This window comes from Calliopsis andreniformis, chromosome 5 (assembly GCF_051401765.1).
Source record: "Calliopsis andreniformis isolate RMS-2024a chromosome 5, iyCalAndr_principal, whole genome shotgun sequence".
Taxonomy (NCBI): Eukaryota; Metazoa; Arthropoda; class Insecta; order Hymenoptera; family Andrenidae; genus Calliopsis; species Calliopsis andreniformis.
In genome coordinates, this window is record NC_135066.1 from 8,535,087 (window position 1) to 8,553,738 (window position 18,652).

General features: G+C 39.3%; 1 protein-coding gene across 2 annotated transcripts in view; it reads left to right on the forward strand.

Annotated features, from left to right (window-relative positions):
* Positions 1-18,652, forward strand: part of LOC143178898 (tubulin monoglutamylase TTLL4) — a 100,788-nt gene that overhangs the window by 61,485 nt on the left and 20,651 nt on the right. For both annotated transcript variants that reach the window (XM_076377830.1, XM_076377831.1), the window contains exon 2: positions 2,034-2,069. The gene's annotated coding sequence lies outside the window, so the exon portion shown is untranslated. The remainder of the gene's footprint in view (positions 1-2,033; positions 2,070-18,652) is intronic.

Sequence of the window (18,652 nt, forward strand, 5' to 3'; positions counted from 1 at the left end):
AGGGACGTTTCTTTCAAGCAGCACTGGCAATTATGGTGAAAATAACGATGGTCACGTTACCAGGGCAGTACGAGAGGAGCGTAGACACGAAAATAATGACGACCAGGATAATGATGATGAATACATGGAAAGAGAAAGGCTGTGGCACGAGCAGAAGCGAGGCCAAAGCCCCGGACATGGAGTTTCAAAGTCAAACAAATCGAAAAGAAAGTACAAAGCAATAGAAAGGATTGCTGGGGAGAAGACTGAAGAAGGGAGGGAGGCAAGAGAACTCGGGGGCCCCCCCCAAAAGGACCCAAATGATCGGCCAATCCGGTCTAAGCGTTGATCACGGAGGTGTGGTGGAGTCCTTGGGCCTGAACCTCTCTTGCTTCGTTTCGACCAATCGCGACGTGGCGGCGACTGGGCCTGTTCCCGAGCGGCCCCAATCGCGCGCCGTCTCATGCGCGGAATTACAATACATAGTTTATTGGCTCCGGTGAAATAAAACTGCCATTCTGTCCAACGACTGTTCGCTAAAACCCCTTCGTTGTCGACTCCTGCCGCTCGGCCGATGAGCAGAACGGCTTGCTTGTTTTGCTCGACTGTTACTTGCTTGCGGGCCGCGTAAGAGGCAGATGCGAAGCGCCTCGTCTCCCTCGTGTCCATCTTAACTTTAAACGTCGTTTCACTTCTAGCGATCTTATTATTCTAAAGATAGGTATTTGCAAACATTGTTGCGCGAATGCGTGCGTTGCCTTATTTTGCGATCTGGTGATTACGCCGGCATAATGTACACCTTTTTGAAACGGGAGATGGCGATCAGAAAAGGTTCTTTATTTGTCAAATTTACTGCAACGAATCTCTCCAAATTTCTGATTCTGAAACTCCAATATAATTGTTCTTGGATTATTTTCTTTAATGTATCGATTAACTCTTTAATATCCTTGTGACGCGTACAGAATAAATTGATTGTAAGCAACCCGTGATTGCAGTAGTTTGTTTCAGGTTGTTTTACTGCGGTAGAAATATTTTAAATCGAGAAAAACCTTTTTGTTCAGCCTGCTGTTAGAAAGTGACGCGTACTCGCATCTTCAGAGGCAGAGTGTCTTGTTTTTCCTTTTATTCGTGCAATACCTCGCGGCTACAATGCAAGAGCCGTTGTGCTCATAAATTTTTAAAAAGAAAATACTGTTCCATGAATAACACGCGCCTCGGGAATTGTTGCGCAACGTGAGACGGCTGCTGTTAATTTTTACTCTTTTCCTCTTCCACTTGTTTCACGTACTCCTCGGTTTCGTTCCCCTTCTCGTTGTCCTCGCTCCTGGCGAAATGCATTCGCGTATCTCGGTTGCTCTTGGCGTGGCCGAAACGTTCGTTAAATTTTTTATGCAGCCTCCCGTTGCAATTTCGCCATGGCCTGTGGCCTTTTCGTCGTGGAGAGAAAGCGATTTCTCGAACGATTCGTCTTTCTGACTGCCCTCCCTAATCGATCGAGCGAAAAAGGATGATAGGATCGTGCTGGCCGTGAACGTGAAACTGTTGAATGACGAGCTTGCGGTGAAGTAGCTGCCATGCAGTTTTAAAATGCATATGTACTCGTATAGAAACAGTTATAGTAACTATATGATAATGTTATTAATTTAGATTCGATGATACTAAGATCTGACGCTAAATTTAATTATCGAGCTGTAGATGCGTCCGTTTATGGAATTTACAATTAGCTTTAATACGTGCCCATAAACATTTCGATACATCGATGAACATCAAACTGTTACTTGAGATTTTTATCTCGAAGCGTTTCATTAGTTTTTCATGTCTTTCTTAATGCGCCATTCGCCACACCTTGAATGGCCGATAACGTAAAGAGCCATAATTTATTAAAGGAGGAACCACTGCTAAAGGATTTTACATGTATTCATGCATTTTATTTACTTTGTTTTATATCTTTCCGATTTTTTGGCTTTTTAATGTCTTTGCTAAAAATGCACTTTCTATAACAGTACTATAACTGTTGTATATACTTCTTCATTGGTTTTGCTTTTTTTTTACAGGAATATGTCACGTTGCGGTATATGCTGATAACACCGGTGAGTAATTCATATTTCCACTGAAAGTATTTGTTTAGTTCTACTTATAAATCTACGGCTGTAAGACAAGGCGAACTATATCATATTTTTTAAAAATTTGAAAAAATTTTTAGAAATCTAGGCTATAGAATTTATATTTGCAGGAAAAAGGGCATTAAAAGAATTTTTCTCTTAAAAATAAAGGTTCAAGAAAATACAAGTTCATAAGAGAGTATTCAAGTTGAAAAATTTAAACGCCAATATCTTGAAAACAAAAACATGTAATTTATATAATATATGAAGCATTGAGAGCAACTAACTTCACTACTCAGAGAAGTCAGAAAAATCGCCGATCCAGAATATAGGTTTTTTTTGTAATAAATTGATGCTATTAACTCAATTTCAGAAAAATGTGGCTTAGCCCACTTTTGCGCTCAATGTCTCATGTGCAGATGATTTTGCCTGACAACCACAGAAATATCCGTGCATAAGTTAAGTGAAATTCTTTTCTGGATTATACGAAGCTTCATTAAAATCTGGTAGGTTCGCAGGTGTTCGCTATCACGAAGCTAAAACGTTTGTCAAAAGCTGAATATATTTCTGCTGGATATAAGAAAACCAACATACGCTTCAATCATTCATGCCTATCCGCTTAGTGTTAAAATGATTTATATGACCAGTAATTAAGTTCGTGTTGAAAATGTGAACGCATGAAGAGACACGTCGTGAGTTCATGACGCAGTGCCAACGGCAGAAGTTGCTAAATCCTGTCGCGAATCTTGTTACAGAGTTCCATTTTCCTTCACTTTTATCGAGCCTCACTCACTTCCACTTACGATACGTGCACTTACTTGCTCCCCTGCAGGCTTTTCGCGAAAGCCTATTAAAAAAATTGGCTAAATATGACACGTTCCTGACTGTAATTTTAGAACAGGTTTCGTTGAAGGCCTTTCGCTCTGATCACTGATATTTATAACTGCCTTGTGTAAACCACCAGTGCTTTACTGTTTAAATATTTCTGATAGATTCATTGCTAGGTACTGATATATTAAATTTTAATTCATGCTTGCCGACTAAAGAGCACTTAGTTAATATTAATAAAGTGAAATTTTCGCAAAAAATGGAATTGATTAGTAAAGCTTCTGAGACTCAAATATTGCTTTGTGTTGTTAGATTAGTTTCGTTATGACTTGTTATGGACTTGTGTCTTCTTGATTCCTTATTTTTAAGTGAAATAATTTTAATGCCCTCTTTTCTTTCTAAAGGTATTAATTCTGTATTCTAGATGTCAATTAAGGCTTTAACTCGAATTTCTTGAAAATGTGATAGGTCGTTTTGCCTTATAACCACAGATTTGTCGGTCCAATTTCCCGAACAATTGTTTTTACCTGTAAATACAGGATGCAGCGCGACATGAATGGTAAAGCCTATGCAGGACAGCAACTAAATGAGCGAATTACCGCGTCGTCCGCTATTATCTATTGCGTGGGGAACGATCAAAAAGATTACACGCTATCGAAGTTTTAGCTTGTGTCACCCACGGGAGTGAACTTCCGACCGAACCAATTTCCTGTTACATACATGCCACAACACGTGCAGCTCTTTTGTTGTTCGTTCGCAAAAGAGAACTATGTTCGACAACTTTAGCGAAAAGTTTCACGACAAGCTTTTTTTATTCCATTGACACGTACAAGGTGTATTACGTGGTAAAGCGACAAATTATACCAGCATAGAAGCAAATCGATATTTACGTCGCATTCGGGTTACCCTGCGTCCATACTTTCCTGCTACGACGTCGCAACGCTTGTCGACCGCGAGCTTCGAAAGCTCATACGTTCCTTGAGACGCTTACATACACACAGGCGTACCAAAGCACGCTATGCTTCATTATGTGATCCTAGTAATACAGGGAAGGTGGAAAGCTCCCCTAACTTTTAGAGTGGATAATATGGTAGGTGTGCTACGAACGAAAGTGCTGGTAGATGTGAAGAGAAAGTGACTTGCAGGAAAGTGAATGAACTTTACGAAATCAATTTTTTCGTATGAAATCTCGTTCGGTATGAACTCTGAAATTCTTGTCGAAACGAATTCCAGGAGACTTGTAACCAAAAATAATATTTTCGCTTTTCCAAATTAAAGGAAAATCTTTCAATTTTTCTTGGAATTAAGGGCTCGTTTTAATATTAATAAACAGACGTAGTTGATCTTCAATTTATCAAACCTTTGATTCAAAAAGTGCATGTTTGTACCGCTACATGGGAAATAAATTACAAGATATTGATATTACTGATAGATGAGCTATATGGTCGACCTATACTACTGCGGGCTATTGGAAAAATGGAGTTAGGAAGCGCTGATTCTTCCGCAAAATAAGTCTGAATACTTCTACTACTTCGACGATAATATTTATTCATTTTAATCAAAGAAATACAATAATAGTTATATATACATTTCGAAATCATGATTTGTTGATTATTAGAATTTATTCCACTACAGTTCTTTATGAAACCACTTTTACAGTATACATTTTTGTCTCACAAATTTTACCCAACTAAATTGTAGTTTCTCTCTACATTACTTGCTCTGTATAATGCAGTGGACAATTATCTAAATATATTCAATCATATTAACCATTATTTTCCATCATAGTATAATCAATTTTGGATATTTCTTAATGGCAGATCTGTCATTCCTTGCAAGTATTATATTTCACGTTACGAAGGTCTCTTTGTTTCTCATCTGCAAGCATTACCCTCCAGTGCTTTCTTTTTATCTCTGGAAAATTTTTTTTGACGTCAAGGGTCTTTCTACTCGTTTTGTTAAAGCTTTACTTAGCCACAGTCACCTGTCAGACTTAGTCCAAATTTGTTCGACTGGTTTGAGAACACGAACACTTTTAATCCTCTTCTAAAAGATTTCACCACTAATTAGAGAAATATTTAAAAAACTTCATACTCAACAAAAACGCATTTATGCAACATAACATATATATTAATATAAGCGATAGCAGAACCCAGTGTAGAGTGACGCCATTTAATCGATACCCTATCTGCACGGCGCGCAAACGCAAGCGTTGAGGGCGTTCCTAACCGCCACCACCCTCGCTCCATTCGGACAGGAGATCTAAAATTAACCCCGTGAGAGCAGCGTCGCGACGCCCACAACCTCTGCTCGCGTCATGCTAGCCTGGTACAATTTCTCGTCATAACGACGCTCGTCGCGACGCTCCGTAGGAGACATCGAAGATCCTTTCGACAGCTGTTGTTCTCCTAGCTCTGGAGGACGTCGCGGCGCGGTCTCTGACAACATTCACTTCACCCCTTGGACCTGCGCATCGGAAAGCTGCCCTCGTAACGTGGAAAGCTCGATGAAAAGCTCCAATCCACCGACGACCTCCATTTCCCTCGTGGTTCCCTGCTCTGGTGGTACGTCAGACGACGTCTTCCGTTTGACGGGCAGCTTCGTCAGACGTCGTCGAGACTAACGTCAGCGTCGGGCGAATTCATACTCCCCGGATAATGCGTCGCGAGTCTAGGGCGCCGCTGAGCTTTCTCAGGGGCGCTTTCTCGCTACCACGAAGACGATCCTCTTCGACAGCTTCTGTTTAGGACTTTCTGGTATGTAGATTTAGAGTTTGATGACAATTCAAATCAGTGTTTTGTTTTGTTTCTTTTTTTATTTTAGCCTGGAAAAAGAGCGTATGATTGGAGGAGGTTCGATGTATTGATCGGGAATCGCTTATTTTTTTATTTTTTAAAATTGCGATATTTGTATGCGTTCGTTGCGATATTGATGAATTCTATTCTGTGAGAAATACCCGTGAAAATTGCAGATTCTGATTTTCTTGTAACTGAAAATTTAATGATACGCGATGATGAAACTGGTGGAGCAATTTTATACAGTTACATATTATTTATCTGTTAATTTATAAAATTAGGTTCGAGAGAAACGTGGCATTTGAATTTCTTCTATTCTACACACATATTTATTGAATATTTGATTAGTTCTAAGAGACATGATTTTGACAAAAGCTTCGTCTTCATATCTCGTTGTTTCTAGCATCTTTCTGCCCTCAAGGAAGTATTTCAGTATCCGATTAGAGATATGCAACATCAATTATCCACTTACAAAATCTGTAATCTTTTACCCTTTAACACGCTGGCATCAACGACATACAGACAGGCACTGAGTATCCAGAAGCTCCTTCAGGTTCTGCTTTCTGAGTAAAGCGTCGCGACGCCCGAGGACTGGCGCCACGAGACGTCGTCATCCCCGTTGGCGTTACTTGGCGTCGCGACGTCGGTTAGTCGACGACTTTCTGAACATTTCTGTTAGCCGAATCGCGAAACTCGTAGCGACCGAGCCGCGACAAGCGGTGAGCGACAGGTGGGCAGCTCTGATCGAGACCGTCAACGACATCAACACGTCGACGCGTCAAAACACCGACAACGTCACGCGTCGATCGCCAAGTGACCAATGGTCGTCTCTCCAGTCGTCGGAAAGACGTCCCTCGTGGACGAGGGCGATGTGGTCCTCGACACACCTGTGCACCCACGATCATGCAGGTCGAGAGACACGCTGGCGTCGCACCAGGCGCCTATCATACTACGCTGGGCGTCCCGACGACGACGCGACGCCTGAAATAGGATACAGGACCGTATTTGCCAGAACTGGTTACCTTGTACGTGAAGACCACACGGGAAAATCTTGTTAAGTTTTTTTTTTTGATGTTCTGTTTTTTTACATATACGTATGTCAGAATAGAAGAGATGGAAGTCTTTATTAGTTCCAAATATAGTAATTTTCGTAATGGATTTACAGAGAAATAACTTGACACGTTCATGTGAAACGGGAGAATAATTTTAATAAAGTTATTAAATGTGTAGCTTCTAATAATTTTATTGAAGAATATTATCTGTGCTTATTGCATGATTTGTTTTTGTGCTTCATATTTTATAATTGTTTCCCTGTAAAATTTAGGAAATCTGTTTCATTAAGTTTTTCCTCTGTTGTCGTCCTATATGTTCTTCGATAACTTGAATACATTTTCAGATACAGTGAGGCATTTACATGTGGTTTCTACATTTGAGGGGAAAATAGTTATATATAAATAATAATTTTGACTGTATGTACAAAAGGGTTACTCTTGATATAGGCAAAATACGAATTGTCATAGAATTAAAATCTATTGGCAATTTAGTGATTGAGTGTGATAGAATATCTTTAACCTTTTATTTAAAAATCTTTTAACCTAAAATTTTAATTAAGAATTTTGACAAAATTTTCATGAGAAAATGTTATTTCTGCTGACTTGGAATACATATAGAATGCTCCATGGAAGAATGTCCTATGTAGCTTTCCAACATTTTTGCCATTGGCGTCGTTTGTAAGAATTTTTTATCAGGATCGTATAAAATGTATTAAATACACTAGTGGAAAGTAGAAAGAGAAAGAATTGCTTCATTAATGCAAGGAACGTTATAACCTCCTGCTTTCCGCATGGAACGAAGGATAAAGAGGGTAGTGAAATAAGAATTTCATACACAGGCATAGTAGAATAGGCTGTTCATAAGTAAGACATATAAAATACGATACAGTAGCTACAGAGTTAGTACATATTTAATAAATACTGAATTGTATGACAAATGATTATTCCACATTGTATGTCAGTTGCAAAATTAATATTGTCAGAGATGGAAAGCAGGGTAATTCTTTTTCTACTTATTACACATATCCAGTACATAACTAAAGTTATTGTATCGCACTCACCTTAGATGGCGTATATCATGCTCCTATATATCGTATATTTATTCTAAGTATACCTCTCATTTCTAAAATAAGAAATTTCATTCAACATAACAATGTTAATACCCATCTATGTTTAGTTACATTTCTTAACTTCGTATTACATATTCATAATCAGTTCACTAAGTACTAAAAAAATTATTTAAATACGTGAAACCACCTAAGTTATTGCGTCTTCGTGACATTTATTGCAAATCCTTCACTTCGATTGCGTCGAAGTGAGGGTGTTGGCTGGGCGCGTCGCGACGTCCTATCAGGAGAGCACGCGCCGATTATATTGGGCTGACTGTCAATAATAAAACGTAACGAAAGCACCGAAGAGAGGGAAGGAGACACAAGTAGCGCGCGAAAAAGACAGAGCGCAGGGGTGAATGGGAGGAGAGGGAACAATACATGCTGCAATCGCCCCCGCAGCGTGAATACGAGTGGGTACGCGTTCCTGAGAGTGTATCGGTTCTTTCGACAGGAAAGCAACCCGTCAAATTTACTTCTTGTGACATTTTCGGTGGGGAGAGGATTTCTTTCCTGATTTCTCGAGCTGCTGCATCGGTGACTTCTTTTCACCGCTAAGGAAAAAAGGGAGAAAAAGCTCATGTTCCCAGGGAGCTTTTGATAAGACGAAGTATTCAGGCGGTTGCTTGCGAACAGCCCCCGTTATCAGGCTCGCAGAAGGTGAGGTTTGGTCGCGACCGCGGCGTCAGCTCGTGCGCGTCGACCGAAAAAGCGCGGGCGTCGCGACGCTCTACTGGGAGAACAGAACGTATCCGCGTGACGCTTCTGAATACGACGCTTCTGTGCAATGGGTCGCTGAGAATGTAGCGCGAAAGTTGGATTCGTGCCTAGGTATATCTCGAGTCTGATTTCCCTTGGTGATCATAATTCAAACTCGATTTTCTCAAAATTTTTTATTTTTTATTTTTATTTTTTCATATAGGATTACCCTCTTTCCGCTTATACCATCAGTTCTGGAACACCCTGTATAAGGTCTAACAGACAGTCTGTATGTTACTTTGCTTTAATGTGGTGTCATGGTAGACTATTTTCCAAAGTCTGATTAACATTTTCGCACTCTTTCCACCTTCGACTTATCACGATGGGAATTACTGCACTCTTAATTATTCTGACACGAGAAAAATTCCTAACTGATAAAATGGTGTCTGCAACGTGGCAACTTCCTTCATCACGACTTTCTGCAGCATCATGGCATTGCTGTTTGCCTTTTTGGACTTCACTGGTTCGTCATTATTTTATAAATGTTGGGAAACGTAAAGGTGCACTCGAAAGTTTTGCAGAATGAAAAAACAACGAAAAGGTATAAGAACAAGGTTTAATGGGAAAATGACTATAGTACCGACAGGGGAAGGTAAGATTTCGAACGAATTAGGACAGTTTTGTGAGAAGTGGGCGGGGATTTGGACAGGTATGGCGGCGATTAAGGTCAGACTTATAAGTATAAAATTGATATCGTTAGTAATTTCACGTCGTTACGGTCGGTCTGCGCGAACAAAGATGCTAGACTATTAGAAGTTCGTGATTGCAGGCCTCGAGGCGCGAGTGTGCCGTTGTTGGTCTATGGGTGTCGTCAATACGAACGCCTTTACGAGCGTTAATGAGCTTCGTTGAATTTCCATTTTTTTATTTTCATCTTTGTTTTCTTCTCTTACGGTTACAACTGATAATTGTAGAGACCTAGACCTAGGCTATACGCACGCAGCAGTGGGTTATTGAGGACAATTATTGTCGCTGATTACGTTCTAGAAAAATTCGTGACGTTAGGCCTTTTTATGGTGACGTGGTTAATTAGGTCTAAAAATTGAAGAATATTTATGCTGGTAATTATGAAACTAGTCTAAGGAAAAGATATAAAGACGTCGAATTTATGGTCGATTTAATGTATACCAATGCAACCTTTTTAGATTTTTGAGTTAGAACACTTTTACAACTACCAGCATATTTAAATTGCAGTCTGCTGCATAAATATTACTCTGTGAATAGCGAGCGCAGTAGAAAAAGGATAAAACTGTAAAGAAGGAAGACGTAAAGGAGCTAAATGGGCCACAGAAGAAAGGAGGAAGGCACGTGAAGGATATGAAACGAGTCGAGATAAAAAGGAGAGTACGAAGAGGGAACAAAAAGAGGCTGAATCAAGGGTGACGAGTATCGGTAGGATGAAATTTCCCCTGCTCTACTACTTCTCACCCTTCGTCCAAAGGCGAGAAGGAGAAGGGGAAGAATGGAGGTCGCACGCCGTGCACACGCACGCACACGCGTCGCGCTGCTAGCGTAGATTATGCCCGGCACACATGTTGCGAAAGATGCACACGCCTGACCCTGCGTATCAACGCACACGCATCACGCGTGTCCACGCATCGCGTGAATACAGGGAAAAGTTCGCGTTCGAGGTATCGTGTTCGTTACAGCCATATTTACACCATTTCCACCTGAACGTTTCACGCGACGAGGACGCTTCTGACAGTTCTCTTTTTATTTTTATTCTTGACCTAACGACCTCGCAAGACGTCGACATTCACCTTTTCAATCAGCAACCCCACACTCCAATTTTGTCATTTCACGAATTGTTCATTTCTAAAATGTACACTATTCCCATTTTCCTCCGTGTTATCATACCTTTCTCTTCCCTCATCTTCATTCAGTTCCCCCTCATAGTTCGCAACAGAAGATTCCCCTTCCTCCTTTTACCTCCTGCCACTCCGCTCGCCTCCGATTTTTCCATTTCTCTCCCTTCATTTCCCGATCGCGCTCATTGCTCCCTTTCGCCACTTGTTTCTTTCTCCCCTCATCTCTCGCTTCTTTCCTCCCGTCTTCTCCGGCCATTTCATCCCCTTACCCCGCCCCTCGAGCGAGGCTCTCTCTGACTGACTCTCGATCGCACCTGCCGCCAGTTCCCACACTCGTTGCCCTCGCGCCGGACGTGACGTCATCGCGTGCCCTCGTCCTCCCTGTTGCGTCCCTCAGCCTCGATCCGTGGGTCTTCTTGACCATCGCTCGGACGATTTGCCGCGTGTACGCCGAGCGATCCGATCGTGTCGGTGATCGCGACCTAAGTAGGAACGCGATACGCGAAGCGCACACGCACAACCACACGCCACACCGGTTGTTTAATCGCCAATGACACCGTGCATCGCGTGCACCTACCGACCAGCCGAGTTTTAATACTGTTTCCGTGCCGCATGGTCTCACCGCAATCACCCACACGGGACAGTCGCTGGAAATCGTTTAATGCCTCCTCAATCGGATTCGAACGATTTAGTTTTCTATGTATTATTTTTTTTTTAAGCTACGTAGTGTTACTACGGCTGATAAAATGATATTAATATAACGTGTTTATTGAGTAGCTATTAGTTTTTGGTTATCACACCTATTTTATGGCACACGATTTATACACTGGGTCATGTAGAATCAGTTAAATTTGTCAGCAGTTGTTAAAAAATTAGAAGCGATATTAAATCTGAAAAGTTTGAGAATATGAGGTACAATGACACAATTTCAAAGTGTTTTCAAATTTGCCACGCTTGAGAAATCCATGAACAAGTATCGAATTAAAATTACAAAATAACAGTAGTGTTGTAGATGTGAGATAAGCCCCTGAATTTTGTAAGATATTTAATAATTTCACTAAGTAGGTATTTAGAAATATTGTTAGACGCTTTAAACGTGGCGTGGCGAAGTTGTGGTCACCTACTTTAGGTTGAATATCCTAAAATATGTTTCGGTGATAATAAATTAAAAAATAAGAAAAATTGAACTAACATCACGTTAAGAGAGGTTTATAAAACTGTAAGTTTCGAAACAAACAGTTTTCTGAAAGAATTATAACATTTCTGAGGTTTAACTTATATTGCTAAAAATTTGGGGTGATGTTCTCAAGATATGATTTAAGAAAATTTAAGAAAAAAATTTCTTTTAATGCATGTCTCATAAAATTTATTTATTTAATGTATGGAAGAAGGGCAGTTTTTGAATAAGGAAAGTGGTGTAATTATACAGGTACGTAGTCAAATTTATTGGCTCGAGCAATACAACATTTTATAAATAATCGAAATTAACACCAAACGACACAGCTAGAGCCGCTATAAGTGTCGTTTTAAAGATCTCTTTCTTCAAAAGTCAAATTTTGGGTCATTTAGACTCAAGATGATGATCGAGAATTAATAATAGAAGCAATTTTTCAAAATAAATATAGAATGCCTTTCATGTTGCGACCTATTAACTTAGGTGCTACGAAGCAGGAAAGTATGGTAGCGATAAATGCCACGTCACAGATTTCTATTGCTATCTGGCGCTCATCGATTTGTTAGTTTTAATTAATCGCCTGATAAAGATCGTCGGCTGGCGTCGTATGATCTCCAGGTCAAAAAGTGTAACCGGTTTCGCTGTTAATTGTTGATCACGATCAGATATGAATAGTTTTTAGTGTCACATGGTGTGCCGTGCTAATTATGCGGGACAATTACATGAAGCCATAATAAACTGTAATTTGTAGTGAAATCATTGTCTGTCAATACCGAGCCATTTTTTCCTATTCACTTCTTCGTATGCACAGTGATAAAATGTTGATTAATTTTCAATAAATTCGTTTGCTCTGAGTTTCAACCTATTTTCTGGTCATGTGAAATCATGAAATTCTATTTAAGATGAAAGTAAGAGAGAAGTGGACACGTTTTCTGTATACATGTTTGTTCGTTGAAACGATTGGAGCAGATAAGTGGCTTTTAATCGTGAGGCAAATGGTGAATTATTAAAGTGGTCGCATGACCGGTCAGAGCCCCACAAGGAAGTCCGTATCCAGCCTATAGAAATTTCTACTCACGTGCTACGTGATTAGAATCACGAGGGTCATCTACATGACGTATGCCGTCGACGATCAGTGTTGCACGACACGTGACACGCGTAGTCAGTCTGAAAATCACGACCTCTAACAACCTTCTGCACTACTTTTTAATAGATGTTACCGTGTTCATCGTTATGCAACGTCCATAATATTCATTCCATATGCTCACGTAAGAATTTTCTATTTGAACTCATATGACACTGTAAAAAAACAGGGAATCTTTCAAATGATGAGAAAAAGCAATGAAAACGTACTTGTAATAAACGCTTACCCATATCATACAATAAATATTATTTTTATTTTTTTCTTCTTTATATAATGGCAACGTTTTAAGCATTTATATTTGCATTTATATTTTTAGTGTGATATTTGTACTTAAGTGAACCGCTTTTTAATATTCCTTTCAATGTTTATTCTTATCAAAAAGCAAGACAGGCTACAAAGTACGAATTATGTCCAATTTGTTTACATCGACGACTCGTTTCACGAAAAACTGTGCAGCTTTCACCTACGTAATTAACTGTGATGCACGGAAGCACTACTCAGGTTTATCATTTTGAAGTGCACATTAAATGCGCGATTATTATTAAGCCCATGTAATTGACAGCTACATCGAATACGAATTACAATAATTAAACCAACACCGATACCTATTCGTGCTCTGGTAATAGTGACGGTAATTATAGATTCAGGTGAATCCTTACAAAGCCGGAAATCTCATAAAAGTAAAAATTCGCTGATTTTCGCAATTTTTATAAGAAAAAGGTACATTTTTGGCAGAAAAATAACAGGCGTCATTACTGACTTACCCTTAATGGGTATAAAATGTAAGTTCGATGATTTTCCTGAGACACACAGCAACCACTGCGAGCACAGATGTTCAGCGTTGTAAGATTAATGCGTACGCCTACTTTTGCAAGTGCTCTCCCGTCCCGAAATTGTTCTCACGAATTTCTTGGACTCGTATCGGGAATATCAATCAGTGGTCAAGCCACACGTCGTGCATACGTATGTCTTTACGCATTTTTGTACACTTGTAGCGTTCACGTTTCGAGGAATCGACAGAGGAACCACGCGGCGGCTTGTACCTGTTTCATGTGTGGCTCTTTGACTTTGCTGAAACATATTGTTCTTACGCGTGAAAAAGACAGTAGGAATACTAATCTTAAGTGGTTCCAGTTCACAAAATTTGCTACCAAGGTGGCTACACTTCAACGTCACCGTAGTCAAGATGATTTTATTCTCTTGATCTTTCTTCCCACAGATAGATCGTGCTCTATAAATATCATTCACATTTGAAAAACTCGTTGGTTAGGTTACGGCGTATCCTGGACGCATTAATATTTATACGCAAGTGTCTCGCGCGACGGGTGGCTGAGGACGCAAAAACTGCTCACCATGAATCGTGGAACGGAGATCAAGGGGATCGTTCTGGGGATAAAAAGTCTGAGCGAGTGGGCCAAGAAAGAGGAATCAGTAAGCGGGCTGTCGATCTTAAAGAACAGTTCGATTAGCCGATGATTTTTTACCGAACCGATAAATCGAAAATCAAATATCTAGACGTATATAGACGTATGCATTCGCAAGAACGAGCGCTCGTCCTGCGCAACCGTGTCCTCCGCTTCCGAAAACCGCACCAAATTGACTAAAGCGTTTTTACCGTCATCTATATCCGATAACCTTAACCTTTCTGTCTGAATCTCTTCGTCGTCACAGTGATTCATGCGGTGGTTCCCTCCCAGATTGTGTCAAGCATCCAGGAAAATTTACGTAAATTGTGAAGGACGTGTGAGATTTCACAATATGCAGAGAATTATTTTTAGTATGGCACAAAGTCCAGGATAATAGTTATTCATCAGATCGACTATGGGTTTCCCGATCCATAAATTACAGTGACCACTAACCATAATATTGGCGTTCTTAGAACCGTAACAGGAAGGAAAATTCTTGACGATGAAGAACTAAGTAAATAAGTAACTTGTGTCAACAGTTGCATACTCGGGACTTATTCTACTGATTTCACTATGTCTGGTCTAATGCACGTCGCGTTGGCAGTAGAATAAGTCCCAAGTCAGACACGTTACAGGCAAATTTTAAATGTTTTTGTAACAATTAATGTCTATGAAACGAAGCCTCAATCGCAATTTCGTTATTCTTCTTTTTTGTCCTCCTTTGACATGTAGAATCTCTTAAAATGAAGCATCTTAAAATTTCTGACATCTGTTCCAAACATCCTGTAGCTAAAGTTAAACTTTATTTGATGAAGAGAAGTTAACCAAAGTCCTTAGGTTACTAAGCGAGTAATCCAGGTTCGGTAAAAATGTATCTACAGCAATGAAACAGAAGTAACTATGCGTTTTGAACACACAGCTTGCTCAGTGACTGAAATTTAAGTACTTACTCACAAACCTAGTCAAGCCACACATGTTTAATCTTTACCAAATAATATCTGAATCCCAGTAGACCCTGTTACCACAGTTCCTCCCGAGCGCTCGCAGTGTGTACATATTGCACGTAATTACCACGAACCACTGAATCGCAGCATTCAACAGTTATAAGCAACATCCGTTTGCGCAGTGGAGTCGTTCGGTACACGAGCCGAAACGACACTTGATTCGAAAGGTTCCACGAAAACGTAGCGAACCTCCATCCGTGGCATAAAGCGATAAATCATTCAACAGGTTTAAACGAAACGTACTTCTTGTAATTCACGGAACAGCGGTAGTCGATACCGTGGCCCGTGTACGTGTAACGACCTCGAAGGAGGAGGAGGAGAATCAGAAGGGGGAGGGAGGTGGAGAAAAAAAAAAGTCACGGCGTAATGAGGATGAGGAAAGGGGAAGGTGCGAGGAAAGGGGGAAAGCGGAAGGGAACGGCAACGCGATCGAGGAGAAAAGGTAAGGAAAGGCGAGGCACGAGCTGTTGCTTCGCCGTGGACAATGGCACCGTGAGGCTATGGGAACCCGCGGTGTGAAGGCATGTGTTGTTTTCTCGAGGCCGTTGGAGGACGTGTCGCGGCTCGCATCGTCAATTTGCCTTACAAAAGAAAATCACCGTGCCTGGGACAGGATGCGTGACCAACCGAATTCCCTGCAATGCGTGCGCGTACGCGCGGAATGCAGGGTGACCAACCATCGGATCCTTTGATCCAGCCATTCTCGGGGTCTCTAATCCTTCCAGAGCTCCCTCGCGAGCAATACGTACACCGAAATCCTCGCTTTAAAGGTTGGACGATGACTTGGCACCCTGATAGGATTACTTGTCAGGCTTCGTGCGTGGCCACTTTGATATCCACGGCGATAAGTTCTCTTTAACGTTCCTTTTCCTTTTATTGGACCGTTGAGCAGTTAATCGTTTCTCCCTTCGACGAAGTTCATTTAAATTGACAGAATATTCGAAACTGGTTTGTCAGCGTCTTCTACTTCTTTTTCTCGAAATTGTTCTCTAAATAAAGGGAACACGGGAAATAACATATTTTATATTTGTGAATTTTTTCCCTGTGTTTCGTTTTTATTGTTTTTGTTGTGTTTGCGGTTTTCCTTTTCAAGTGGATGAAATTAGTAAACTGATGGAAGAGTGTGAATAGAAAGTGGATAGACAAGACTAGGAAACTAAAAGTTAAGTGAACAGTAAGTGTTGAATGAACGTAATTAAAATATGTCGGAAGCTGTGAAGTAGTTCGAAGTGAAACTGTTGTTGCAACTTATGTTGATAAGGGAGAGCTTATTCATTAGTCCGTCATTTAAATTGGACGCATTACATACATTTATTAGCGTCTCATATTCGGTACCATGTTATACATTGTAATACTGTAGGTATATATGTTGCAAATTATAAGGGACCTGCATATTAAGTTTCTGCAGATTTTATCGATTCATTTCAGTGCTCACCTTATATTTTGAGGTGCCATGAAACTCCGTTATTATACACTCTGCGTAACTGCCTATCGTTCGAAAAACACGTTAAATCGATTCTTGAATGCTCATCCCCCATGGATAGAAAAAAAGTTCATTAATGATAAATATAAAAGATTCGATCAGTGAAAGATTAAAAAAATTTTATATTTCATTTCTTTTATATAGTGTGACAATCGAAAATATTGACCGTATAAAACAGACGACAATGAATTATTTTGATGCTGAACACATGAATTGATATAAAATTAAATATGCAGTTCTGTTTTCGATTTTTGTTGTGTTTCACATTGAAAGGAAATATTTTAATAGTAATCAAAATATCTCCCTTAAATTTTTAAGAAAGTTAATAACGATATAATAATTAGTTATTACCGAGTAATAAGTTTGGAAAGTTATGAATTATTTCCCCTCACGATCTCCTTTGCACATAAATGTTCAGTGGTCTTGGGAGTAAAGGCTGAAATTTCGTGGAACAACAAATGGTTGCAACGGGATGTGAAAAACTTGATAACAGATGTTATTTCTTATATGTAGTTATTATTCATTCTGGATATTAAGTTTATAATACAATTTTACTCATTTATTAGTGACATTTATCATTATAGTGTCATAAAAAAAGTTTATTTTACGTATTCGAACGATTCAAAATAACTCATAAAATATTTACTATATGAAAAAGTGTTTCAGAAAAAAATGATACGGTTTCGAAGGAGGCATTCAGTAGTATAATTAATTCTATAACGTTTTATTTTTTTATTCAGACACCGAGGTCACCTTCTTTTTATTTTAATGTAATGCCTAAGTTCTCCTTCCGGAGAACATCAAATTCTGCATAAAAAAGTATTATACCAAGTAAGGTCTAAAATTCATAATTACTGAAATACTTACAAAATAACTTCTACTTTAAGAGGTGTTTAAAATTCGAAAAAAATACCTTAGGTATTATTATAAAAAGTGAAGGTGACCTCCATACACTCGATAAAGAAACAAAACATAAAACCAATTATATTACTGAATGCTTCCTTCAAAACCGTGTAACTTTTGTCTGAAACATTTTTTCCTACAGTAATTATTTTATGATTTAGTTTGAATCCTAACACTGCGTGTATTATTAATAATAATACCTCGTATTGTTCAATTTTCTGTCAAATTATTGGCAATAAAACTATAAAAAAGTCAAGATAGAATTTCTGGAGATATTGAAGTTCTGTGTATCACTTACAAAGTTTTCAAGATTGCAAAGATTGAGCGAAAACGTGGAACATTAAATAAGAACGTTGCCAATCGAAATTGGAATTTACACCCTACAGCGAGATTATCGAGCAGTTCTGCAGCTCATTTATTCGCGGTGGTGAGATAATGAGTACCATTCTCCGAATGCGCTCTGTCAATTATTTCCATACTGATGGCAGGAGGTGTATTTTTTGAAATTTTATAACTGAAACACATAGTCTTACAATGCATAAATGTGAATTCACTCGAAATTCGACAGTTTTAATTTCTGTATTATTTTACTTATATTATTAGCAAAACAGATGAAGGTAATTATACAATTCAGTGAGTCTAATTTGCACTACATAACAACAGTTTTTTTCATAAAGCTTTATTTCATCAATAAAAGAACAAATCAATCGAGTAGTAGGATATACACGCTCCATTAATTTTTTTCTGCTATCGAATCTAGAATTACGTTGGATACATAATTAACATAAAAAAATAGTTAAAATGTGTTATATACCACTCGCGAATTGGAATTCACGTTGTAGTTAAGAAACATATTGAGTATTTGCGAAAATCTTCATGCTTGTTTACAGCTTTTTTATCAACCCCCATTATTTCCCCAGAACGAGAACATTCGATCGAGATAACGAACTTGTCCAGATTCTGGTGCCAACGAAGTTGAATTTTTGCCAACGGGAAGTTCGTGGAAGTTTCTCAATGGTTACGAGAGTAGGGGCCATGAATTTAAAAGAAAGCAAAAAGTGGATACTAAACGTCAGCATATACTATTTCACAGTACGCTATATAAA